We start from the raw sequence: 27,595 nt of genomic DNA, 5'->3' as shown, positions 1-27,595 counted from the left end.
GCTCTCAAACTGCTCTCCTCTGACTCCTTTTAACTTCCAAACTGCTCTCCTCTGACTCCTTTTAACTTCCAAACTGCTCTCCTCTGACTCCTCTGACTCCTCTGACTCCTTTTAACTTCCAAACTGCTCTCCTCTGACTCCTTTTAACTTCCAAACTGCTCTCCTCTTTCTCCTTTTAACTTCCAAACTGCTCTCCTCTGACTCCTTTTAACTTCCAAACTGCTCTCCTCTGACTCCTTTTAACTTCCAAACTGCTCTCCTCTGACTCCTCTGACTCCTTTTAACTTCCAAACTGCTCTCCTCTGACTCCTTTTAACTTCCAAACTGCTCTCCTCTGACTCCTCTGACTCCTTTTAACTTCCAAACTGCTCTTCTCTGACTCCTTTTAACTTCCAAACTGCTCTCCTCTGACTCCTTTTAACTTCCAAACTGCTCTCCTCTGACTCCTTTTAACTTCCAGACTCCTTTTAACTTCTAGATTGCTCTCCTCTGACTCCTCTAACTCCTTTTAACTTCCAGACTCCTTTTAACTTCCAGATTGCTCTCCTCTGACTCCTTTTAACTTCCAAACTGCTCTCCTCTGACTCCTTTGACTCCTTTTAACTTCCAGACTCCTTTTAACTTCCAGATTGCTCTCCTCTGATCCTCTGACTCCTTTTAACTTCCAGACTGCTCTCCTCTGACTCCTCTGACTCCTTTTAACTTCCAGACTCCTTTTAACTTCCAGATTGCTCTCCTCTGACTCCTTTTAACTTCCAAACTGCTCTCCTCTGACTCCTTTTAACTTCCAAACTGCTCTCCTCTGACTCCTTTTAACTTCCTGACTGCTCTCCTCTGACTCCTTTTAACTTCCTGACTCCTTTTAACTTCCAGATTGCTCTCCTCTGACTCCTTTTAACTTCCAAACTGCTCTCCTCTGACTCCTTTTAACTTCCAAACTGCTCTCCTCTGACTCCTTTTAACTTCCAAACTGCTCTCCTCTGACTCCTTTTAACTTCCAGATTGCTCTCCTCTGACTCCTTTTAACTTCCAGATTGCTCTCCTCTGACTCCTTTTAACTTCCAGATTGCTCTCCTCTGACTCCTTTTAACTTCCAAACTGCTCTCCTCTGACTCCTTTTAACTTCCAAACTGCTCTCCTCTAACTCCTTTTAACTGCTCTCCTCTAACTCCTTTTAACTGCTCTCCTCTAACTCCTTTTAACTGCTCTCCTCTGACTCCTTTTAACTGCTCTCCTCTGACTCCTTTTAGCTTCCAAACTGCTCTCCTCGGACTCCTTTTAGCTTTCAAACTGCTCTCCTCCGACTCCTTTTAACTTCCAAACTGCTCTCCTCCGACTCCTTTTAACTTCCAAACTGCTCTCCTCCGACTCCTTTTAACTTCCAAACTGCTCTCCTCTGACTCCTTTTAACTTCCAAACTGCTCTCTCCTCCTGACTCCTTTTAACTTCCAAACTGCTCTCTCCTCCTGACTCCTTTTAACTTCCAAACTGCTCTCCTCTGACTCCTTTTAACTTCCAAACTGCTCTCCTCTGACTCCTTTTAACTTCTAAACTGCTCTCAAACTGCTCTCCTCTGACTCCTTTTAACTTCCAAACTGCTCTCCTCTGACTCCTCTGACTCCTCTGACTCCTTTTAACTTCCAAACTGCTCTCCTCTGACTCCTTTTAACTTCCAAACTGCTCTCCTCTGATTCCTTTTAACTTCCAAACTGCTCTCCTCTGACTCCTCTTAACTTCCAAACTGCTCTCCTCTGACTCCTTTTAACTTCCAAACTGCTCTCCTCTGACACTTTTTAACTTCCAAATTGCTCTCCTCTGACTCCTTTTAACTTCCAAACTGCTCTCCTCTGACTCCTCTGACTCCTCTGACTCCTTTTAACTTCCAAACTGCTCTCCTCTGACTCCTTTTAACTTCCAAACTGCTCTCCTCTGACTCCTTTTAACTTCCAAACTGCTCTCCTCTTTTAACTTCCAAATTGCTCTCCTCTGACTCCTTTTAACTTCCAAACTGCTCTCCTCTGACTTCTTTTAACTTCCAAACTGCTCTCCTCTGACTCCTCTGACTCCTTTTAACTTCCAAACTGCTCTCCTCTGACTCCTTTTAACTTCCAAACTGCTCTCCTCTTTTAATTTCCAAACTGCTCTCCTCTGACTCCTCTGACTCCTTTTAACTTCCAAACTGCTCTCCTCTGACTCCTTTTAACTTCCAAACTGCTCTCCTCTGACTCCTTTTAACTTCCAAACTGCTCTCCTCTGACTCCTTTTAACTTCCAAACTGCTCTCCTCTGACTCCTCTGACTCCTTTTAACTTCCAAACTGCTCTCCTCTGACTCCTTTTAACTTCCAAACTGCTCTCCTCTGACTCCTCTGACTCCTTTTAACTTCAAAACTGCTCTCTTCTGACTCCTCTGACTCCTTTTAACTTCCAAACTGCTCTCCTCTGACTCCTTTTAACTTCCAAACTGCTCTCCTCTGACTCCTTTTAACTTCCAAACTGCTCTCCTCTGACTCCTCTGACTCCTTTTAACTTCCAAACTGCTCTCCTCTGACTCCTTTTAACTTCCAAACTGCTCTCCTCTGACTCCTTTTAACTTCCAAACTGCTCTCCTCTGACTCCTCTAACTCCTTTTAACTTCCAAACTGCTCCTCTGACTCCTCTGACTCCTTTTAACTTCCAGACTGCTCTCCTCTGACTCCTTTTAACTTCCAGACTGCTCTCCTCTGACTCCTTTTAACTTCCAGACTGCTCTCCGACTCCTTTTAACTTCCAGACTGCTCTCCTCTGACTCCTTTTAACTTCCAGACTGCTCTCCGACTCCTTTTAACTTCCAGACTGCTCTCCTCTGACTCCTTTTAACTTCCAGACACTGCTCTCCGACTCCTTTTAACTTCCGGACTGCTCTCCTCTGACTCCTTTTAACTTCCAGACTGCTCTCCTCTGACTCCTTTTAACTTCCAGACTGCTCTCTGACTCCTTTTAACTTCCAGACTGCTCTCCTCTGACTCCTTTTAACTTCCAGACTGCTCTCCTCTGACTCCTTTTAACTTCCAGACTGCTCTCCTCTGACTCCTTTTAACTTCCAGACTGCTCTCCTTTTTAACTTCCAGACTGCTCTCCTCTGACTCCTTTTAACTTCCAGATTGCTCTCCTCTGACTCCTTTTAACTTCCAGACTGCTCTCCTTCTCTGACTCCTTTTAACTTCCAGACTGCTCTCCTCTGACTCCTTTTAACTTCCAGACTGCTCTCCTCTGACTCCTTTTAACTTCCAGACTGCTCTCCTCTGACTCCTTTTAACTTCCAGGCTGCTCTCCTCTGACTCCTTTTAACTTCCAGGCTGCTCTCCTCTGACTCCTTTTAACTTGCAGGCTGCTCTCCTCTGACTCCTTTTAACTTCCAGGCTGCTCTCCTCTGACTCCTTTTAACTTCCAGACTGCTCTCCTCTGACTCCTTTTAACTTCCAGACTGCTCTCCTCTGACTCCTTTTAACTTCCAGACTGCTCTCCTCTGACTCCTTTTAACTTCCAGACTGCTCTCCTCTGACTCCTTTTAATTTCCAGACTGCTCTCCTCTGACTCCTTTTAACTTCCAGACTGCTCTCCGACTCCTTTTAACTTCCAGACTAATCTCCTCTGACTCCTTTTAACCTCCAGACTGCTCTCCTCTGACTCCTTTTAACTTCCAGACTGCTCTCCGACTCCTTTTAACTTCCAGACTGCTCTCCGACTCCTTTTAACTTCCAGACTGCTCTCCTCTGACTCCTTTTAACTTCCAGACTGCTCTCTGACTCCTTTTAACTTCCAAACTGCTCTCCTCTGACTCCTTTTAACTTCCAGACTGCTCTCCGACTCCTTTTAACTTCCAGACTGCTCTCCTCTGACTCCTTTAAACTTCCAGACTACTCTCCTCTGACTCCTTTTAACTTCCAGACTGCTCTCCTCTGACTCCTTTTAACTTCCAGACTGCCCTTTTAACTTCCAGACTGCTCTCCTCTGACTCCTTTTAACTTCCAGACTGCTCTCCTCTGACTCCTTTTAACTTCCAGACTGCTCTCCTCTGACTCCTTTTAACTTCCAGACTGCTCTCCTCTGACTCCTTTTAACTTCCAGACTGCTCTTCTCTGACTCCTTTTAACTTCCAGACTGCTCTCCTCTGACTCCTTTTAACTTGCAGACTGCTCTCCTCTGACTCCTTTTAACTTCCAGACTGCTCTCCTCTAACTCCTTTTAACTTCCAGACTGCTCTCCTCTGACTCCTTTTAACTTCCAGACTGCTCTCCTCTGACTCCTTTTAACTTCCAGACTGCTCTTCTCTGACTCCTTTTAACTTCCAGACTGCTCTCCTCTGACTCCTTTTAACTTCCAGACTGCTCTCCTCTGACTTCCAGACTGCTCTCCTCTGACTCCTTTTAACTTCCAGACTGACTCCTTTTAACTTCCAGACTGCTCTCCTCTGACTCCTTTTAACTTCCAGACTGCTTTAACTTCAAAACTGCTCTCCTCCTGACTCCTTTTAACTTCCAGACTGCTCTCCTGTGACTCCTTTTAACTTCCAGACTGCTCTCCTCTGACTCCTTTTAACTTCCAGATTGCTCTCCTCTGACTCCTTTTAACTTCCAGACTGCTCTCCTTTTTAACTTCAAGACTGCTCTCCTCTGACTCCTTTTAACTTCCAGACTGCTCTCCTCTGACTCCTTTTAACTTCCAGACTGCTCTCCTCTGACTCCTTTTAACTTCCACACTGCTCTCCTCCTCTGACTCCTTTTAACTTCCAGACTGCTCTCCTCCTCTGACTCCTTTTAACTTCCAGACTGCTCTCCTCTGACTCCTTTTAACTTCCAGACTGCTCTCCTCTGACTCCTTTTAACTTCCAGACTGCTCTCCTCTGACTCCTTTTAACTTCCAGACTGCTCTCCTCTGACTCCTTTTAACTTCCAGACTGCCCTTTTAACTTCCAGACTGCTCTCCTCTGACTCCTTTTAACTTCCAGACTGCTCTCCCACTCCTTTTAACTTCCAGACTGCTCTCCTCTGACTCCTTTTAACTTCCAGGCTGCTCTCCTCTGACTCCTTTTAACTTCCAGGCTGCTCTCCTCTGACTCCTTTTAACTTCCAGACTGCTCTCCTCTGACTCCTTTTAACTTCCAGACTGCTCTCCTCTGACTCCTTTTAACTTCCAGACTGCTCTCCTCTGACTCCTTTTAACTTCCAGACTGCCCTTTTAACTTCCAGACTGCTCTCCTCTGACTCCTTTTAACTTCCAGACTGCTCTCCTCTGACTCCTTTTAACTTCCAGACTGCTCTCCTCTGACTCCTTTTAACTTCCAGATTGCTCTCCTCTGACTCCTTTTAACTTCCAGACTGCTCTCCTCTGACTCCTTTTAACTTCCAGACTGCTCTCCTCTGACTCCTTTTAACTTCCAGACTGCTCTCCTCTGACTCCTTTTAACTTCCAGACTGCTCTCCTCTGACTCCTTTTAACTTCCAGACTGCTCTCCTCTGACTCCTTTTAACTTCCAGAGTGCCCTTTTAACTTCCAGACTGCTCTCCTCTGACTCCTTTTAACTTCCAGACTGCTCTCCTCTGACTCCTTTTAACTTCCAGACTGCTCTCTGACTCCTTTTAACTTCCAGACTGCTCTCCTCTGACTCCTTTTAACTTCCAGACTGCTCTCCTCTGACTCCTTTTAACTTCCAGACTGCTCTCCTCTGACTCCTTTTAACTTCCAGACTGCTCTCCTCTGACTCCTTTTAACTTCCAGACTGCTCTCCTCTGACTCCTTTTAACTTCCAGACTGCTCTCCTCTGACTCCTTTTAACTTCCAGACTGCTCTTCTCTGACTCCTTTTAACTTCCAGACTGCTCTCCTCTGACTCCTTTTAACTTCCAGACTGCTCTCCTCTGACTCCTTTTAACTTCCAGACTGCTCTCCTCTGACTTCCAGACTGCTCTCCTCTGACTCCTTTTAACTTCCAGACTGCTCTCCTCTGACACCTTTTAACTTCCAGACTACTTTAACTTCAAGACTGCTCTCCTCCTGACTCCTTTTAACTTCCAGACTGCTCTCCTGTGACTCCTTTTAACTTCCAGACTGCTCTCCTCTGACTCCTTTTAACTTCCAGACTGCTCTCCTCTGACTCCTTTTAACTTCCAGACTGCTCTCCTCTGACTCCTTTTAACTTCCAGACTGCTCTCCTCTGACTCCTTTTAACTTCCAGACTGCTCTCCTCTGACTCCTTTTAACTTCCAGACTGCTCTCCTCCTCTGACTCCTTTTAACTTCCAGACTGCTCTCTTTCTCTGACTCCTTTTAACTTCCAGACTGCTCTCCTCTGACTCCTTTTAACTTCCAGACTGCTCTCCTCTGACTCCTTTTAACTTCCAGACTCCTCTCCTCTGACTCCTTTTAACTTCCAGACTGCTCTCCTCTGACTCCTTTTAACTTCCAGACTGCTCTCCTCTGACTCCTTTTAACTTCCAGACTGCTCTCCTCTGACTCCTTTTAACTTCCAGACTGCTCTCCTCTGACTCCTTTTAACTTCCAGACTGCTCTCCTCTCTGACTCCTTTTAACTTCCAGACTGCTCTCCTCTGACTCCTTTTAACTTCCTGACTGCTCTCCTCTGACTCCTTTTAACTTCCTGACTCCTTTTAACTTCCTGACTCCTTTTAACTTCCAGACTGCTCTCCTCTGACTCCTTTTAACTTCCAGACTGCTCTCGACTGCTCTCCTCTGACTCCTTTTAACTTCCAGACTGCTCTCCTCTGACTCCTTTTAACTTCCTGACTCCTTTTAACTTCCAGACTGCTCTCCTCTGACTCCTTTTAACTTCCTGACTGCTCTCCTCTGACTCCTTTTAACTTCCTGACTCCTTTTAACTTCCTGACTCCTTTTAACTTCCAGACTGCTCTCCTCTGACTCCTTTTAACTTCCTGACTCCTTTTAACTTCCAGACTGCTCTCCTCTGACTCCTTTTAACTTCCTGACTCCTTTTAACTTCCAGACTGCTCTCCTCTGACTCCTTTTAACTTCCAGACTGCTCTCCTCCTGACTCCTTGTAACTTCCAGACTGCTCTCCTCCTGACTCCTTTTAACTTCCAGACTGCTCTCCTCTGACTCCTTTTAACTTCTAGACTGCTCTCCTCTGACTCCTTTTAACTTCAAGACTGCTCTCCTCTGACTCCTCTGACTCCTCTGACTCCTTTTAACTTCCAGACTGCTCTCCTCTGACTCCTTTTAACTTCCAGACTGCTCTCCTCTGACTCCTTTTAACTTCCAGACTGCTCTCCTCTGACTCCTTTTAACTTCCTGACTGCTCTCCTCTAACTTCTTTTAACTTCCTGACTGCTCTCCTCTGACTCCTTTTAACTTCTTGAAAACTCTCCTCTGACTCCTTTTAACTTCCAGACTGCTCTCCTCTGACTCCTCTGACTCCTCTGACTCCTTTTAACTTCGAGACTGCTCTCCTCTGACTCCTTTTAACTTCCAGACTGCTCTCCTCTGACTCCTTTTAACTTCCAGACTGCTGACTCCTTTGAACTTCCAGACTGCTCTCCTTGTACTCCTTTTAACTTCCAGACTGCTCTCCTCTGACTCCTTTTAACTTCCAGACTGCTCTCCTCTGACTCCTTTTAACTTCCAGACTGCTCTCCTCTGACTCCTTTTAACTTCCAGACTGCTCTCCTCTGACTCCTTTTAACATTGACTACGAAGAAGACTATTTTAATTTGTTTGACACCTCCTCTCTCAGTATGGGTACTTGAGAAGTATCTTTATTTGTAATTCACCATAACGTAAGAGGCGGCGCCAAAGGATGAAAAAGTCATCATGTTGCGGTGAATCAATTCACCATAACGTGAGCAAAGGTCCCAATATGATTTATATTGTCTTATTGACAAGATATTGTCTTATTCAAGTCATGCTACCTTGAGCACATCTTCATATGTGCAATAGGATTCATTATGTCTCATTGACAAGATTCTTTACTTCTACTTAAGCTTTAAATCTTTATACTTTACTTTGAGATTTTCCATTCAAGTGCATGGATCGTATGCTTTACTTGCTCAGCAATGACATAAAGGGGCATCCAGGGAAGAACACACAGCATCTGTAATGAGCCTGGGCATGCACTCCCAAACTTTCTGTCGTGCCACATCTCTCTGAGGAGAGGACACCTCTACAGTCAACAAAGACCGATAAAAATCTGAAGCAATACCCCAAACATAGGCCAATATGCGCGAGGAAGACCTGGGAATCTGAGAGTAATCGGGAAACGGTTCCGGTCTTCCTCAATAGGGTCAAAATAGCGATTTACTCATTTTTGGGTATTTTCTTTTATTCATTGGATTTATCTCATCCCAACACTTGGATTAATCTTATTGGACCATAATCCAAAATTTTCAGAAAATCTCGACCCTTAGGCTAAGGTCTTCTAAATCATTTTTAATTAATTCCAATTGCACCTTGAAAAATTTATTTTGATTTTCTGTTTCAAGGAAACATATTTTTGATATTTGTAGAATTTATATATCTAAAAATATCTCAATATTGATTTACCACTCTCTAGAATTTTTTATCTCACTAGGCAAAACAAGGAAAAATAATATTTTCTTGTATTCAAAACCAGGGAATGATTACAGGGTAATGAAGTAAAGGCTTATTCATTATTCAGGCTGAGGAGGAAGCTTACACCTCTAGATTAGTCCACAAGGAAATAGGGTAACTAATAAACTCAGAGTGCTTCTTCATAAGATCCTTGAGCCTTCTTTCTTCATGATACTCCATTTGATCCTCCTTTAAGATTAAGGTGAGGCTCTCCCAAATCCCCAGTGTTAGGCCCTTGCCCCCTCTACGCGTCAAACTCAGGAGTGCTAGTAGTGGAAGTAGCAACCTCTCATGCGCAGCACTAGACTCTCCACGTCTAGAATCTGCATGCCCTGCAAGTAATCCTGCCTTGTCCAGCACACCGAGGTTGCCCAGAAAAACAACTCGTGGGCTTCAAAAAAATCTCCCCAACCTCTTTTAGCAACTCGTGGGTTTTAGGCCATATGCCCAGTTGCCCATCACTAGTAAACAGGAGCTATTCTAAAATATAAATCCATAACAAAAGATAAGCACTTGGAATGATTTTCTCCATCAATAAGTAGAGCTTCCCACTCGGGGCCTCGCCCACGGATGTCCGGACAAGGGACTAGTCCGATGGTTCTTCCAAAACCGAGATCGAAAAAACTTTCCTCGCCCTCAGAAAGCACGGGCGATTCCTCCAGGAAAATCTTCTAACGAGAATCTATCTAGCGGGGTCAAGAGCCTTAACTGTCCTTTCTATTCTGACCGAACCCGTAGGTCACATGGCCGAATCAAGGAAGGGACTTGCACTTGGTTCATAGAGATCATCATTTTTTTCCCCTCAAGCAAGGCACATCCGTTGATTCTTTCCCATAGAACAAGAATCTCCCTGTGACTTACTTTAACTATCGTAACTTGAACATAACTAAAATTTATTGTAGGAATCCACAGATCCAACCAATCGGTCCATGGGTTAGCCAACCGCTCAACCACTGTATTGGTGGGATCCCTCTTTATAAAAATTAGTTGTGTTTTGTCTCGGGTACCAGGGAAAAGAGTTTTCAGGCCCCCTAGTCGGCACTCATGCAAAAATATAAACTAGACACACCACTTATGCACCCAATATAAAATTGCCTTTTTCTCAGGTTCAACTATCTTCAAGATAGAATTGCAATAAAAGCACAGTGTTTCCATCATAATCCTCAGTATTCCATTTCCATTGTTTTACAATCAAGTGTTATCTGAACTCTCCGTTGAAGACCAGCTAGTCAACCAACGAGATCCAATTTCATAGTTTCCAGTTCACTTAAATAAATTTCTCGCCAATCCATGAAGATCTCCCTCGACATACGCATGGTGTTAAAATTACAAAAATGTGATGAGCTATGGTGGATCAAATGCTAGAATAAACATCATTAACAAAGAGATTAGATGATAATTAAGGTGTGATTAGTGAGCAATTAACTGATAGCTTAATGTAGGCATGGATAATAAGAAACTAGCAAATTCTCATTAGTCCAATGCCTCAATTTATAGAGTTTACATCCAAGCATCTAATCCCACTGATTTCTCCTTGATTCACTCCACCTCTCCCAGAATATCTCCACACCTCCTAAATCTCCTCATGCTACCCTTTATTCTCTCCCAGTAGATTCTTCTCACCTTTTCATAGGTTCTCTCACATTTACAGATTCTCTTTTATAGCCTCTAGCCAAGGGCTTGTTCCTGCACACACCCTATTCACTTGTATATTTCAACACCTCCCCTCAAGTGAATACTTCTAGCACAACTGGACCCTATACTAAGTTTCCCTCTTACTTGATAGTCCGCGACTAGTGCCTCAAGTCCCTAAACTCAGTCCTTGACACACTCTCTCTCTCTCTCTCTCTGTGTCCAAGGCTACTACAAGTGCCCGTGACCTTGACTAAAGTGCTCACACATACAACTACCACATGGCCTACATCATCGGTGGCTTAGAGGTGGTTTTACTCTGTTGGGGCATGTTACATTGGATTGTGGGGTTTCTCTCTCTCTCTCTCTCTCTCTCTCTCTCTCTCTCTCTCTCTCTCTCTCTCTCTCTCTCTCTCAGAAAAGATGATCTGACTCCACTTCCTTAGGGGCCTCCATGAAGTTTGCCGATGTCGTTCCTTCTCCACTGGGTTTGCTGTAGCAGTCTCTTGCCATGTGTCCTGGCTTTCCACAGTTGTGGCAAGTGAAGGTCCTTCCTCCTACTCTGCCTCTTCCTCGTCCTCGTCCTCGAGAGAATCCTCCTCGGGTGAAGAATGCTTTTTCTTCTCCTGCTGTGCTATTGAGTCGAGCCATTTCTTCTCTTTGCCTCTGCTCTCTTTCTCTAGTAGAGATCCTTCTATCTCGTGTAGCTTCAATTCAGGTACATTCTTTAGTGTTGCTACAATGTTTTCATATTCACCTTTGTTTGCACTCTTCAGAAGCACTGCTAGTGCCTCATCATCTTCTACCTTTTTGCCAATAGCTGCCAGTTGTTGCTTAATGCTTTTATATTTGTTCAAGTGTGTGATTAAAGGTTCACTTTCCTTCATATCCAATTTGTAGAATTGCATTAACACGTTTATCTTTGAATTTTTAGCTTGTGTGCCAAATAATTTATTGAGTTCATCCCATGCATCTTTTGCCCATTGTATCCCTTTGTGATGTGATGAATGATTTCATCATTTAAACTGAGTGCGATAAGTCCCAATGCTTTTTCATTCTTACTCTTCCACTCATTTTCACCTCTCATCTCTGGGCATTCATCTCTTCCCTCAACTAGCCCCCACAGATTTTTCCTCATGAGCAGATACATGGTTTTTGTCTACCATGTGTAAAACTACTCCCCATTAAATTTGGCTATTTCTTGTGCCGTACTCATGATAATGTGAAGGGGGTCTTACCTCTTGATCCAATTTCAAGATTCAAGGGTAGTGTCTACCCTTTTACAACTCAATCTGGTGTTTAGGAGATGATTACAACAACAGATTTATCAGCATAAAATCACCAGAAATTACATTAAATCAAGGGTAACAATTTGTATGGAATGGTTGGAGTATCAAACCATCTCCGAATTGCAATCTCAAGTTATAGGGATCTGTATCAGAAACCTAATGGTTAATTTGAACCCTCAATTGCACCAAAAAATAGTGATTAGCATTGATTAATCATTGATTAGTAAATTAATCCTCTATTTTGTGTGCAAAGAATAGAGTATACGGGAAGTTCAGATCTGAGGCCTTAGAGGTCAAATGAGCTTAAATTCTTTCAAGGCTATCAATAGCAATTAGTCTAGTAGAGGATTAAGCCAAGAAACACAAGATTTGACCAAACATTGAATGCTTAATCTCTGTTTTACCAAAGTCACCTGTAAATTTGATGAAGAGCTTGGATCTCACTGTAGACTTGATCAAATCAAATTCTCACTTCACCAGCTTGTAGAGCACCTTGAAAACCCCTAGGGCCAAGAGGAATTAGACCCATTTGATCTCGAGCAGTAGAGATTTCAATTTCTTCTCAAAAAAACGGTGCCTGCAGATTAGCAAAAATCATGAGTTATGGTAGGCGGTTTGCTGCGCTGATTCACTTGGCTGGAGCACAAACAAGATAGCTTTGTATACCTAGAAGGGCTTGCCCTAATGTTGCTCCTGGAGGGAGATCAAGCCCCTCCATTGGCTCGGGGTACAGAGGGCTAGTTGAAAATAGTTTTAAAAAAAGTGATTATTTCCTAATCATCTACTAATCCTAATTAGTTAGATAATGGGCTCATAAACTTGATGGATTCCAGGCTCGGCTATGATACCATGTTAAAATTAAAGCAATGTGATGAGCTATGGTGGATCAAATGCTAGAATCAACATCATTAACAAAGAGATTAGACGATAATTAAGATGTGATTAGTGAGCAATTAACTGATAGCTTAATGTAGGCATGGATAATCAAAAACCAACAAATTCTCATTAGGCCAATGCCTCAATTTATAGAGTTTACATCCAAGCATCTAATCCCACTGATTTCTCCTTGATTCACTCCACCTCTCCCAAAATATCTCCACACCTCCTAAATCTCCTCATGCTACCCTTTATTCTCTCCTAGTAGATTCTTCTCACCTTTTCATAGGTTCTCTCACATTTACAAATTCTCTTTTATAGCCTCCAGCCAAGGGCTTGTTCCCGCACACACCCTATTCACTTATATATTTCAACACATGGGTGTCCTAGCAGCCCATGCATCGCCTGGTCAAAACCCTCTAGGATCCTCCTTAGGTGTCCTAGAACTTCACTCAAGGACCGCCTCATTGGCCGAAGCACACCATTTTTAACCATACTGAGGCTGGTCAAGACCTTGGTAGGCTTTGCCCTACGAGAGACATCCTTCGATGACTCCCCGCCGGCCAGCTGCTATTACAATGTAAACTCTCCTTTAAACATTAAACCAAATGCTTCCTCCAGCATTCTAGCATAATACGGTCCTTTACAAAAATAGAGTTTCTATGCAAGTAATATTTTTCCATTAAGTTTGATTTCCTCTCACGAAAAGCCATTTCACGAGAAACATCTCTGGTGTTGGTTTCACAAGACCCTTTTTTCAAAACCCAGACTTTCTTAATGAAAATCACGAATCTCGTATCTCGGTGATCCATCCATCAATTACAATTGAATTTCTAACTTATTTCTAGATGATTCTAGGTCTTAGGAGAAATTCTCTAAATCAGACAGTTATCCCTTCTTCGTAGATATAGTGAAGAAATGGGAATGGTCACAAATCTTTGCTTAATTTACGATTCAAGAGATGGGCAGGCATCTTATACTGACCCACCTTTCTCGCGTGGTCATGGTCTAGCACAAAATTATTTGAATTTATTCCTAGATTTATTTCCTAAAGATATTTCTCCATTTATCTGATAAAATAACTGTGATTTCTAATCGTAAGGGTAAACATCCAATAATATGAAAATTCCTTCTTCCTTGGACATAATAGAACTATAAATAATTCTATTCGCCGTCGTGAATAATGGAATTTAACAAGGATATTTCTCTTTTTCTAAATGATCCTTTAACAAATATGCATACATCATTTTATTAAAATATTCACATAGAGATATACTTAAATATTCTTTTCTCCATTTGAACCTAGGAATCAATATGCCATAATTATCTACGTAGAAATATGATGAAACTTTCTCTTTTTGATACCAAATTTTATTATGCATTTACCTATTTAAAGATACGATGAAAATTCCTCTTTTGATAAATAAAAATACCCATGTATATACATACCATGAATATACCTATTTTAAAATATGACAAAAATTCCTCTTTTTACCATTTAGACATTTATGCATACGTACTATAAATAAAAATACCCATGTATATACATACCATGAATATACCTATTTTAAAATATGACAAAAATTCCTCTTTTTACCATTAAGAATTTATGCATACATACTATAAATGTATATTCAAAAATGTCACAAAATTTTGTCTTTTAGCATTTAAAATGTTTTATGGATAGAATATCGTGAAATTCCTCTTTTTGCATTGTTAAAATTATGCATAAACATAATTACATAAAAATATGGTGAGACTTTCTCTTTTAATATAAAAATTCTTTATGCATAAACCTAAGCATAATTTGCATCTAAGCATTTTGTTTATTTAAGAAAAATAGCTAATATCACTTTCCATATGAAAATAAATATAAGAATGTTAGCATAAGCTCTCTTTCATTTTAAAATAAATAAACATGAATTTTCTTAACATCAAAACAAGCATAAATGAATTAACCTCATTTTTAAATAGATTAAAAAATCATTAAAAAATGCTTAATCTCCATCTCTAGCTTGTTAGGCCTAGAGTTTTGGGTAATAAAATGAGATTAGGACTAAGATCTATCCTTCTAAGAAGGATTTAACCATAAAGGTGAGTATTCTTACAAAAAGAGAGATTACAAAATCAAAACAATACATTTAAGCATAGAATATTACCATTAATTCATCAAAACAACATAAACCAATAAGAGCATGGTTTTAAAGAAGAAACCATGGATTAAAAAGCTTCCCAAGCATGTAGAGAGGTTGGGAAGAAGATTACCATTCAAGAAGAGAGTAAAACACCATTGTTTTAGGCTTACCCTTGGTTTTTGGCTTGATTCTTTAGGGAGATGTGAAGCCCTCAAGAAGAAGCTTGGTCACCAAGTAGAAGAGGGTAATCTCTAAGAGAAGAAGAGGATTAGTGAAGCTCCAAAGCTTCACAATGGAGAGGCAAGGTAGAGGGATAATAAAATTACACTATATTGAAAATTACACTAGCATGTAAATACACTAAGATGAAAGTACAAAGGAATGGGGTTATATTTATAGGAGAGGGAGGCCACCAACCAAGTCTAACTGGGACTAGAGGCTTCCAACTTCAATTTGATCCAATTTGGACAAGTTTTGGACCAGCTAGGCTCACTTTTTTGATCTAGTTTGAAAGAGGAGAGATGAAATATTTTATTTTTTTATTAAAAATTTAAGGAAAATGATGATATTCTAGATGCCTCCTTCATGAGCTCCACTCACCCTCCTGAGGTGTCAAAATTCTATTTTTTTACTAGTAAATCCTCATTTGTTTACTATTAAGTGTATGTACTAGTCAACTCTTCATCTTATGTGAGAATTTACTCATTTTTTGTGTATTTTCTTTTATTCTTGCATTTTTCTTATTCCAAGCTTGGATTAACCCCATTGGCCCTTTAGAATACTCTTTGGACCTTAATCCATAATTTTTTGAAAATGGATACTCTTAGGCTGTGTCTAATACACATATTCAATTAATTTCTAATGCATATAAGAAAACTCTTTTTAAAATTCTGTTTCAAGGAAATTCATCTTAAATAAAAGAGATAACTTTATATCCAAAAATATCTCAAAATTGTATTATCTCTCTCTAGAATATTTTCTCTCTCTAGGTCAAAAGTAAAAAAAATAATGTTTTCTTGCATTCTAAATTAGGGGATGATTACAGGGGACTCAGAGGAGAACTTATACATCTTTTAGGGGCTGAGGAGAAACCTTACATCCTCTGCCACTTGAAAAATGTGAGATGTTGTCATCTTGCAAAGCGGGGGTAGTCCTTTACCAGTGCTTCTTCTTTCTCCCAAGTGGCATCCTCAAAAGGGTAGAACTTCCATTTGACTAGAAACTCTTGAAGGAATCTATTCTTAAGAGACTTCTCCCGAACATCTAGGATTTCTTTGGGTTGGAGGACACATTTTGTAATACAATGGACTCAAAATTTTGGAAAATGATGATCAGAAATATTCTGATTTCTATTAAAGGATTGTTTAAAGCGAGCCGAATCTGTTATAAATGGCAATTTCATATTGGGTGTGTACGTGCTTTAATTTTTGCATGAATCACCGGCTAGGGAGCCTGGGAACTCTTTTCCTCGGTACCCGAGCAAAAATACAACCATATCTTTGTAAAGGAATCCCACCAATACAGTGGTCGGGTGGTTGGCTAACCCATGGGCTAGGCTAGATCGGAGGATTCTTGTGAAACAACTAGATACGATTAGTTACGTTAATTAGAATAAATCCTGAGAAGACCTTGTTTTGTGGGAGGGGATCAGCGGCGGCTGCGCCTCGTAAAAGAGGAAAAAAGCGGTGATTCCATGAACCAAGTGCAAGTCTCTTCTTGATCTGACCATGTGACTTCAGGTTCGGTCAGATCAGTTTAACTAGTTAAGACTTTGACTCGTTAGAATAATTTCCCCGTTTACAGATTTCCCATGGAGGAATCGCCTGTGCCTTCTGAGCAAGGGGAGTTTTTCCGGGCCCGCCGGTTTTGGAGGAACCGATCGGGCTAGGCCCCGCCCCGCGCGGGAGGCCGACGCCGCTTCCGTCGAATCCCTGAGGGGGGGATCTCACAGAGCTGGTATCAGAGCTTTGTTGAAAGCTAATAAGGATAAGCGAATTCTTATCAGAAATCGATAATAAAAACTCAGAAAAAGCATTTTCATATTGTATTTTCATTCCGTAAGCTTCCAAGCATTTGTCTAGACATTTCGACTCTAATTAATGGGTCAAACCAAGTCAACGGTGTAAGGCAATCTTGTCCATAAAACCTTTGAAAGGACTCATCCCAATGCTCCGATGATAAGAAGCATTGTAAGCAAATTCGACCAAATGCAGATGACTTAACCACTTCTTGGGTTCCCTGCTGCTGCTGCAGCATGACCGAAGGATATCTTCAATTACTTGAGTCACCCTTTCCATCTGGCCATCTATTTTGGGGTGATAGGCTGTGCTGAGATCCAAGAAAGTTCCTACTGCTTCAAAGAACGCAGTCCAAAATTTCGATGTGAATTTGGGATCTCGGTCACTTACTATCCTCCTGGGTAAACCATGCAATTTGAAGATCTCCTTAAGGAAAACTCTGGCAACATCCACTGCAGAGTATGTTTCTTTCACTGGAATTAGATGGGCAACTTTGGCCAGTCAACTACCATAAAAATGGAGTTGTAACTTGATTGCACTGAAGGTAATCCAGTGACAAAGTCCATACTGATGCATTCCCATTTCATCTATGGAATGTCTAGAGGAGGTTGTAATTTTCTTGGCATCTTGACTCTCTCTGCCTTGACTCTTTGGCACATCAAGCATTTTTGCACATGATCAAGTACATCCTTTTTGAGTCCTGGCCTCCAGAAGAAGCTTTTCTTCACATACATATAGGTTTTTATAAACCCTAGATATCCAGCTATCAGGCTATCATGGGCTTCTCTCATAATTCTTCCCTTTATTCCCTCATCATTGGGGATACATATTTGATTATTATAATACATGCATCCTTTATCCAATTTGTACCCAAGAACTCGACTCATTTCCTGAGGAGTCTTGGTTTCCTGCATTAGAAGGTAGCCAATAGAGGCAAAGAATTTGTCCTTCAAGATTTTCTCCTTTGCTTCATTGATCAATGGATTTGACACCACTGTTATTATTGCAAGCAAGGAGGCTTTTCTGCTGAGCGCAACTACAACCACATTTTCTTTCCCCGATCGATACTTTATTTCAAAATCAAATTCCTGCAGGGTCTGCATCCATCTCCTTTGACGCATGTTGAGATCCCTTTGGGTGAAGATCCACTTCAAACTTTGATGATCTGTCTCATCAAGGTGAACCTTTGTCCCAAAAGATAATGTCTCCACAACTTCAGAGCATACACTATCGAGAGTAACTCCAAGTCATGGACGGCATGATTTCTCTCATGTGTTCTGAGTTTTCTAGATTCATAGGCCACTGCATGACCTTCTTGCATTAGAGCACTGCCTAAGGCAAATCCACTGGCATCAGTAACTACCTCAAAGGGTTTGGTAAAATTTGGCAATTTAAGAACAGGGTTGGTTACTAAGACTGTCTTTAGCTTGTCAAAGACACTCTAACACATTGCAGTCCACTAAAAAAGTGTACTTTTCTTGAGAAGGTTAGTCAAAGGGGATGCTATCTGAGCATACCTAGGTATAAAGATCCTATACAATCCGGTTAACCCTAGGAATCCTCTGACTTCCTTTACTGTCTTGGGTTTTGGCCATTCTACTACTGCTTGGATCTTTACGGGGTCAGGAGAAATCCCATCCTTTGATACTATGAATCCCAAGTATTCCACGTGATCAACACAGAAAGAACACTTGCTCTTCTTTTCAAAGAGTTGGTGTTTCCTTATGATTTCCAAGACCTTGCGCACATGATCTTCATGATCTGTAGCATTCTTTGAGTATACCAAGATATCATCAAAGAAGACAAGAACAAAATCATCCAAGTATTCTCTGAGAATATCCTGCATAAGACGATTGAATGTTGCCGGGACATTAGTCAATCCAAATGGCATGACTGTGAACTCATAATGCCCATAGCAAGTATTGAATGCTATCTTTGGGATGTCTTGCTCTGGTAGTACCCAGATTTGAGATCTATCTTTGTGAACATTTGGGTCCCACTTAATTGATCCAGAAGTTCATCAATCCTAGGAATAGGATACTTATTCTTAATTGTTAATTGATTCAGTCCTCTCTCTATAGTCAATACAGAGTCTTAACGTTCCATCTTTCTTCTTTTGAAAGAGAACGGGCGCACCCCAAGGTGAGACACTGGGTCTGGCGAATCCCTGCTCTAACAGTTATCTTAATTGTTCCTTAAGTTCTATGGCTTTAGGGACTGGCATTTTGTAAGCACGTTGGGCTACTGGGGGTTAATTTGATCTCATGATCTACTTGACGAGATGGAGGCATCTCAGTCAACTCTTCAGGAAATACATCTGCATACTCACTTAACCATACTGGTTCTTTAGCCTTGCATTTTATGTCTACAAGATTCATTTTAACGACATACATAGCTTGCCTCTTTTTGAGCCCTTTTAATAATTTGGAAGCCTTGACTAATTTGTATCATTGGGGATCCAGAAATTCCAATTCCTTGAACTTTATTCCCGTTCCTTGAACTTTATTCCCGTGAAGGTCAAGGAAAGAGATGGTTCCTTTGTGACAATGAATGTCAGCCTGATTCTTTTAGAGCCAATCCATTCCAAGGATTCCATCACATATTCCCAGGGGTAGGACACTCTGTTACGTTCCCATCTAGGCTAAACTGAATAAGGTCAGCCTCAAGGTGAGTGAAAAGAATCTTCCCACTGGCTAATTCCACTTGCGTAGATTTCCTTAATTTTTGAATTAGGACTTTTTTATGCTCCCAACTAGGCTAAACTGAATAAGGTCAGTCTCAAGGTGAGTGAAAAGAATCTTCCCACTGGCTAATTCCACTTGTATAGGTTTCCTTGATTTTTGAATCTTCCCACTGGCTGATTCCACTTGCATAGGTTTCCTTGATTTTTGAATTAGACTTATTTATGTAGACATCCCGGGGAAATAAAAGAATGAGTACTGCCTGAATCAATCCAAAGCTTGAATTTCTTACCCTGGTACTCTGCTGGAGTCTGGAGGATTGAGAATTGACGGTTATTCCCTTGATGCTCTATTGCTACATAGATCTATCCTTTCTCTTCCTCTACTTTCTCAACTATGGTAACTGCTCTGGTTGCTGCAGTAGTCTGAGGTGGAACTCTCTCTCTTTGGTTATTCTAATTCTGAGAGGGAGTTTGGAAACTGCTTTGCATGGAGGCTACAGGGCTGAGCTAGCACTCTTCTTGGGTTACCGTGATTCTGGCGCGCGAGGGATCGTGATTGGACTGATATGAAGGAGTCGGTCTCTGAACTCTGGGACCTTGGCTTCCCTGGCCCATTGAAGGAGATGGGCCATCCTTGAGCTGGTGCCCAAATCCTTGACATCCAAAGCATTTGTTCTCGCTTTGAAGTTCTTCCCTTTGCATTCTGGAGAGAGCCGGAGTTCCTGAGAATGTACTTTGGGGGAAAGGTCTTCCTTCATTTCTGAAGCTTCCCGTCTCCACATTCTGATTAGGACCTTGGTGTCTTCCTTCATTTCTGAAGCTTCCCGTCTCCACATTCTGATTAGGACCTTGGTGTCTTGGAGGCGAAAAGTTGGAAGAACTTCCCGATGTCTGAAATCTTTTAAAGGATGAGGGAGCTGGCTTTGGCAGGACTTTTATGATGAAGGCTTCCGCCCGCCGGCACATGCACCACGGAGGGGGCGGGGACCACCATAGCTAGTATCAGAGCTTTGTTGAAAGCTAATAAGGATAAACAAATTCTTATCAAAAATTGATAAATAAAAACTTAGAAAAAGCATTTTCATAATGTATTTTCATTCCGCAAGTCTCATTAATAAAGAATTTTTAATCAAAGAAATTGTTTTTTTAAGATGGAAGTTCCATACTTATCTGGTATTCCCGACCTCACCCAGTCTCTCAAGACATAACCGCGTTCGCCTTTGAGCATCTTATCTCTTCCACTGCAACTCGAACAAGCCGAGTCAGACTCGCATACCATTTTGAGGATTTATATTTTCTTGGACCTAGCAGAGAGACGACACATAGGTGGTTTGCAGGGGGCAGTATGTCCACGCCTCTGCAACGCTGAGGCAAAACCTCTCATTGGCCATGATTCGGATAAAGTTGAAAGTGGTGCATGGTGTCATTCTATATCATTCAACGCCTTGGAATTTCAGACTCTCATGCCAAATCTATAGACTCCTTAGTCGCTTTATTCCTAAGGAGAAGATAATAGCTCCCTTGGCAGTAAGTGAACGTTTGTATCAAGGCATGGCTATGGCCCAGTACTGCCGCCTTATGCGTCTCTCGAGGAGATTTTGATTTCTCGAGCCAAGCTACTCTATGTACATATTGAAACTTTTATATAATTAAAGAAATGTTTTCTGGAGAAAAATTCCCCGTTGTATAAGTGATTGCTTATGTTCGAACTGATAAAGAAAAATTTGTTATCAGACATATGTCATAATAAGATCATTTGTCTTGTTTAAGAAATTGTTTTCCGAACCTCTTAAGTCTTAGGATCTCGTGGACGATATCAAAAAATAAAAATTTAATAAAATATCATTTTTTGCAGAATCATGAGACAAGGAAACCGTGGCCGTCAGCCAGACCCTCTCTCTCAAGATGGTGAGCTTGACCCTAACGTTCGCAAGGCTCTTCATAGAACTTATCCAGGACCCTTCAAAGGAGAAGGGGAGAACTTGGGCGAGGCTGTGGAGAAATGGGTGGAAGCCATGGAAGAATATTTTGACGTCATCGGCTACAATGAGCGAAGAAAAATGGCTCTTGCCATTCGAGGCTAAAGATAGTGGAAATAGCCAGGGTGGCATGGAGGAACCATTGTGACACCAACCTTCTGGACAGAAATACTCAGTCTTGGAATGACCTTAAAACCTAAGGAAGAGATTTTGTCCCCCTGGGTTTTTGGAAACCAAAATGAACGAATCCTTAGAGTTGAAGCAGGGGAGCAAAACCATCGTGAGGAATATCACCAGGCCTTCGCTCTTCTACTTAAATATTCACCACCTCTAGATGAAGAGCAACTCATGGCCAGATTCATTCAGGGAATGAACGAACCCTTGGACACACTAGTCAAAAATGCCAAGCCAGTGTCCATGGTTGAAGCTGTCAGAAAGCAGCGCCGGCCTCCCGCGCGGGGCGGCACTCAGGGCCTTGCCTGCGGGGATGTCCGTCGGGACAAGAGGCTAGCCTGGGCGGTCCCTCCGAGACCGGGCCCGGAAGACTCTCCTCGCTCAGAAGGCACGGGCGATTCCGCCAATTGGGAAAAATCTTCTAACAGGGAAATTTCTCTAACGAGTCAAGTCTTAACTAGATAAACTGATCTGACCAAACCTGAAGTCACATAGCTGATCAAGAAGAGACTTGCACTTGGTCCATGGAATCATCGCTTTTTTCCTCATTTACGAGGCACAGCCGCCACCGCTGATCCCCTCCCACAGAACAAGGTCTTCTCAGGATTTAAACTAATTAATGTAACTAATCGTATCTAGTTGTTTCTCAGGAATCCTCCAATCCAGCCCATGGGTTAGCCAACCACCCGACCACTGTATTGGTGGGATTCCTTTATAAAGATTTGATTGGGTTTTTGCTCGGGTACCAAGGAAAAGAGTTCCTAGGCCCCCTAGCCAGCGATTTATCCAAAATTAAGGTAGGCATACCACGTACACACCCAATATGAAATTACCATTTATAACAGATTTGACTGGCTTTAAAACAATCCTTCAATATAAATCATAATATTTCTGATCACATCATTTTCCAAAATTCCGAGTCCATTGTATTACAAAATGTGTCCTCTGGACTCTCCATTGAAGACCAGCTGGCCAACCAACGAGATCCAGTATCAACATTTGGTTCCAAAAATCTTTCCTTTTAGTCCATCCGAAATATTCCTCGACGTACGCATGGGTGTCCTAGCAACCGTGAGCCCGTGCATTGCCTGGTCAGAACCCTCTAGGATCCTCCTTAGGTGTCCTAGCACTTCACTCAAGGATCACTTCGTCGGTCCTCGCCCATCATACCGGAAGCGCACCATTTTAACCGCACCGAGGCTGGTCAAGACCTCGGTAGGCTTTCTCGTGAGCGACGTTCCTTAACGACTCCCCGCCAGCTATTCCAAAATGAACCTCCTCTTAGAAAAACATAAGCCAAATGCTTCCTCCAGCATTCTGGCATAAAACAGTCCTTTGAATGAAAGAATAGAGGTTCCAATGCAAGTAAAATTCCAGTTTGAGATCGGTTCCAGAAACCCTTTTCTCCATAATTCCCAGTTTCGTAAATGAGGATCCTTGATCTCTCATGAGGGTAATCTACCCATCATTTTATCTATTTGTCCAACTAGATTCTTGGTGAGTTTGGTCAAGGAAAAACTAGATTAGTTTCGGTAGTCTATTCTTTGGATTTAGTAACTGGAATTAGTCACGAAGTTTTTGTCTGATTTAGATCGAGAGAAGGACAATTAGGTTTATTGTTCGTCCCTAACCAAATTCATTCGGTTTAGTTCTACAAGGATTCCCTTCAACTAAACATCTAGATTTTGGGTAAATATCAATCTAGTGATTTCACTAGTTAAATATATAAAGATATTCCTTCTTCCACATAAGTTAAATATATAAAGATATTTCACTAGTTAAATATATAAAGATATTCCTTCTTCCACATAAGTTCTCAACCTTAATTTATTAAGTAGAATTATGATGGAATTTCATCTTTTAACTAAAATATCAATACCTTTTTTTAAAAATAAACTTAAAATCCTTCTTTTTCTCATTTCAATGAGTGCAATCCAATTATCATGGGAATTCCTCTTTTACCATAAATTAAATCTATTTAAAATTATTCTTAAAAATTACATAAAAATATCCATTAATTCCATTAAGGTAAAAATTCCACTTTTCTCGTTTAAACATTTGAATTCCAATATGGTGGGAATTCCTCTTTCATCATTTAAATTTATCTATGTAAAAAGATAAATTTAACTAAATTTTCTCTTAAAATTTAAATAAAAATCTCCATTTATTCCAATATGGTGGGAATTCCTCTTTCATCATTTAAATTTATCTATGTAAAAAGATAAATTTAACTATTTTTTCTCTTAAAATTTAAATAAAAATCTCCATTAATTCCTTCACACTAGGAATTACAATTTTCTTATTTAAATATTTGAATTCCAATATGGTGGGAATTCCTCTTTTATCATTTAAACTTATCTATGTAAAAAGATAAATTTAACTAAAATCCTTCTTTAATTTTTAAATAAAATATGCATTATTTTAGCATCACAATTTTTCTCTTACTTCATTGGAATACATGTATTTCCATTATCATGGGGATTACTCTTTTAACATAAAAATGGATTACTAGAAATTTCTTTTTTTTGTAATTAACTATTTATGCATAAACAGAAAAATTAAAATTTTTTTATGATTACAATGAGAATCATTCAATTAATCTAGGATGATTAATCCTAGAATATGGTAGGAAGTCCTATTTTCATAATATAAATGAAAATGATTTATGTGTTTATTTTTCAAAAAATTTACCATAGCTCCGTTGTGCTACTACTGATAATTCTCAATAATTTGAAAGAATAAAGTTTAGTATTATTCATGTGATTATAATAACCACTAATTGGATCATTATCTAATTATGGATTGATTCTTAATTTTACCATAGATTAAATAGCATAAAATTATTAAAAAGCCATTATTTTGGCCTCCAATTAGACAAGCATAGAAATTACTTTTAGATTAGAGAAATGCTTCATGAGAATCTTCATTTGAATCGAGAATAGGTCATAGGAATGACCATTCTTTGGGGGAGAGAGAGAAATGCTTTAAAAACTATTATAAATTAAGCATAAATAGAAATTTATGTATTTCTTCATTACAATACATTAAAGAACTTCAATAGTATTCAAAAACCATTCAACTCGATGCTTCTCAAGCTTGAGAGGGGTTGAGAAGAGAAACATTTGGAGATTTAAGAAAAAGAAGACAATAATCCACACTTTACCTCCTAAATTACTTGATTCTTTGATCACAGTAGAGGCCCCCAACCAATCAATTGGTTTGGTATGTTGTTGGAGTCTCCAAGGAATATTGAAGAGAGAGAGAAGCTCCAATCTCTTCAATTTGTAGAGGATTTTGGAGAGAGAGAATATTGAAGTCTCTAAAGAATATTGTTGTTGGAGTCTCCAAGGAGTATTGAAGAGAGAGAGAAGCTCCAAGGAGTATTGAAGAGAGAGAGAAGCTCCAATCTCTTCAATTTGTAGAGGATAATAGAAAATAAGCTTAACTTAGAGTAATACCGGCATAGTTTAGTTCACAGATGAGAATACAAAGGAATGAGGGTTTATTTATAGGTGAGGGAGGCCACTAACTGAGTCCAACTGAGTTCTAGAATTTTCCATCTTCAGTTTGGCAGAATTTGGACAAGTTTTGGACCAGTTTGGCTCCCTTTTTTATTTGGTTTGATCTAGGAGAGAGGAGAGATTAAAATATCCTATTATTTTTTAGTTGAAATAGGTGCCTCCTTGAAGGGCCTCCTTTTCCTTACCTATGTGTCAAAAATGAATGATTACTCTAAAATATCTCATTTTTTATTAATACTTCATAATTTTTAACTAATAAACCTAGTACTTAGTCAACTCTTCATCTTATGTGGACATTTACTCATTTTTGGGTATTTTCTTTTATTCTTTGGATTTATCTTATCCCAACACTTTGGATTAATCTTATTGGTCCATAGGAACCTTAATTGGACCATAATCAAAAAAATTTCAAAAATCTTGACCCTTAGGCTAAGGTCTTCTAAATCAATTTTTATTAATTCCAATTGCACCTTGGAAAATCTATTTTGATTTTCCAATTGCACCTTGGAAAATCTTGACCCTTGGGCTAAGGTCTTCGAAATCAATTTTTATTGATTTCAATTGCACCTTGGAAAATCTATTTTGATTTTTTGTTTCAGGGAAACATTTTTTTGATATTTGTAGAATTTATTTATCCAAAAATATCCCAATATTGATTTACCACTCTCTAGAAATTTTTATCTCACTAGGCAAAACAAGGAAAAATAATATTTTCTTGTATTCAGAAACATAGAATGATTACAAGGGATTGAAGTAGAGGCTTAATCAATATTCAGCCTGAGGAGGAATCTTACAATATCACTCCAAGCCTCAAAATTTCAGACTATCCTGCCAAAACTACGGACTCCTTAGTCGCTTTATTCTTAAGGAGAAGATAGTAGCTCCCTTGGCAGTAAGGAAACATTTGTATCAGGGCATGTCTATAGCCCAGTACTGTTGTCTTATGCGTCTCCGGAGGAGATTTTGACTTTTAGAGCCGAGCTGCTCTATGTACATATTGCAACTTTTATATAAATAAAGAAATGTTTTCTGGAGAAAAATTCCATGTTAAGTGATTGTATGGACGAATTGATAAAGAAAAATCTGTTACCAGACATATGTCATAGATCTCCAATAAGATCATTTATCTTGTCTAACAAATTATTTTTCGAACCTCTTAAGTCTTAGGATCTTGTGGACGATATCAAAATAAAAATTTAATACCATATCATTTTTGGCAGAATCATGAGATGAGGAAACCGTGGGTCGGTAGCCAGACCCTCTCTCTGAAGATGAAGAGCTTGACCCTGACGTTCGCAAGGCTCTTTACAGAACTCAGTCAGGACCCTTCAAAGGAGAAGGGGAGAACCTGGGTGAGGCTGTGGAGAAATGGGTGGAAGCTATGGAAGAATATTTTGACGTCAAAGCTACAATGAGAGAAGCAAAATGGCTCTTGCAAGGCTGAAAATTGTGGAAATAGCCAGGGTGGCATGGAGGAACCATTGTGACACCAACCATCTAGACAAAAATACTCAGTCTCATGGAACGACCTTAAAACCTATTTGAGGAAGAGATTTTGTCCCCTTAGGTTTTTAGAAACCAAAATGAACAAATTTTTAAAACTAAAACACGGGAGCAAAACCATCAAAGAATATCACCAGGCATTCGCTCTTCTACTCAAGTATTCACCACCTCTAGATGAAGAGCAACTCACCACCTCTAGATGAAGAGCAACTCATGGCCAGGTTCATTCGGGGAATGAACGAACCCTTAAACACACTGGTCAAGAATGCCAAGCCAGTGTCCATGGCAGAAGCTATCAGGATGGCGAAAGACTTTGCCAAAGATTTCATCATAAAAGTCCCGCCAAAGCCAACTCCCTCATCCTTCAAAAGATTTCAAACACCAAGAAGTTCTTCCAACTTTTCGCCTTCAAAGAGACACCAAGGTCCCAACCAGAATCTGGAGACGGGAAGCTTAAAAAATGAAGGAAGACCTTTCCCTCAAAGTACTTTCTTAGGAACTCCGGCTGCAAAGGGAAGAGCTTTGAAGAAGCAAGAACAGATGCTTCGGATGTCAGGGATTTGGGCACCAGCTCGAGGATTGCCCATCTCCTTCTGTGGGCCAAGGAAGCCAGGATCCCAAAATTCAGAGACAAACTCCTTCTTGTCAGTCCAATCAGGGTCCCCGCGCAAAAAATCAAGGTAACCCCAGAAGAGTGCCAACTCGGCCTCCTGCAGTCTCTATGTAAAGCAGTCTCCACACTCCCTCCCAAAATTGGAGTAACCAAAGAGAGAGAGTTCCACCTTAGACTGCAGCAGCTAGAGTTGTCACTATTGCTGTGAAGAAGTGGAGGAAGAGAAAGGACAAATCTATGCAGTAATAGAGCATCAAGGGAATAACCGTCAATTCTCAGGCCTCCAGACTCCAGCAGAGTACCAGGGTAAGAAATTCAAGCTTTTGATTGATTCAGGAGATATTCTTTATTTCCCTAGGATTTCTGTGTAAATTAGTCCTAAATCAAAAATCAGGGAAACCTATGCAAGTGGAATTGGCCAGTGGAAAGATTCTTTTCACACACCTTGAGACTGACCTTATTCAATTTAGCCTAGATGGGAACATAACAGAGTGCCAGTTCAGAGTCATACCCTTGGGAATCTATGATGGAATCCTTGGAATGGATTGGCTCCAAAAGAATCAGGCTGACATT

Source organism: Cibotium barometz, chromosome 8 (assembly GCF_041138505.1).
Source record: "Cibotium barometz isolate CiBa-2024 chromosome 8, ASM4113850v1, whole genome shotgun sequence".
Classification (NCBI taxonomy): Eukaryota; Viridiplantae; Streptophyta; class Polypodiopsida; order Cyatheales; family Cibotiaceae; genus Cibotium; species Cibotium barometz.
The sequence above is the reverse complement of the archived record's forward strand: the minus strand, read 5'-3'. Positions refer to the sequence as shown.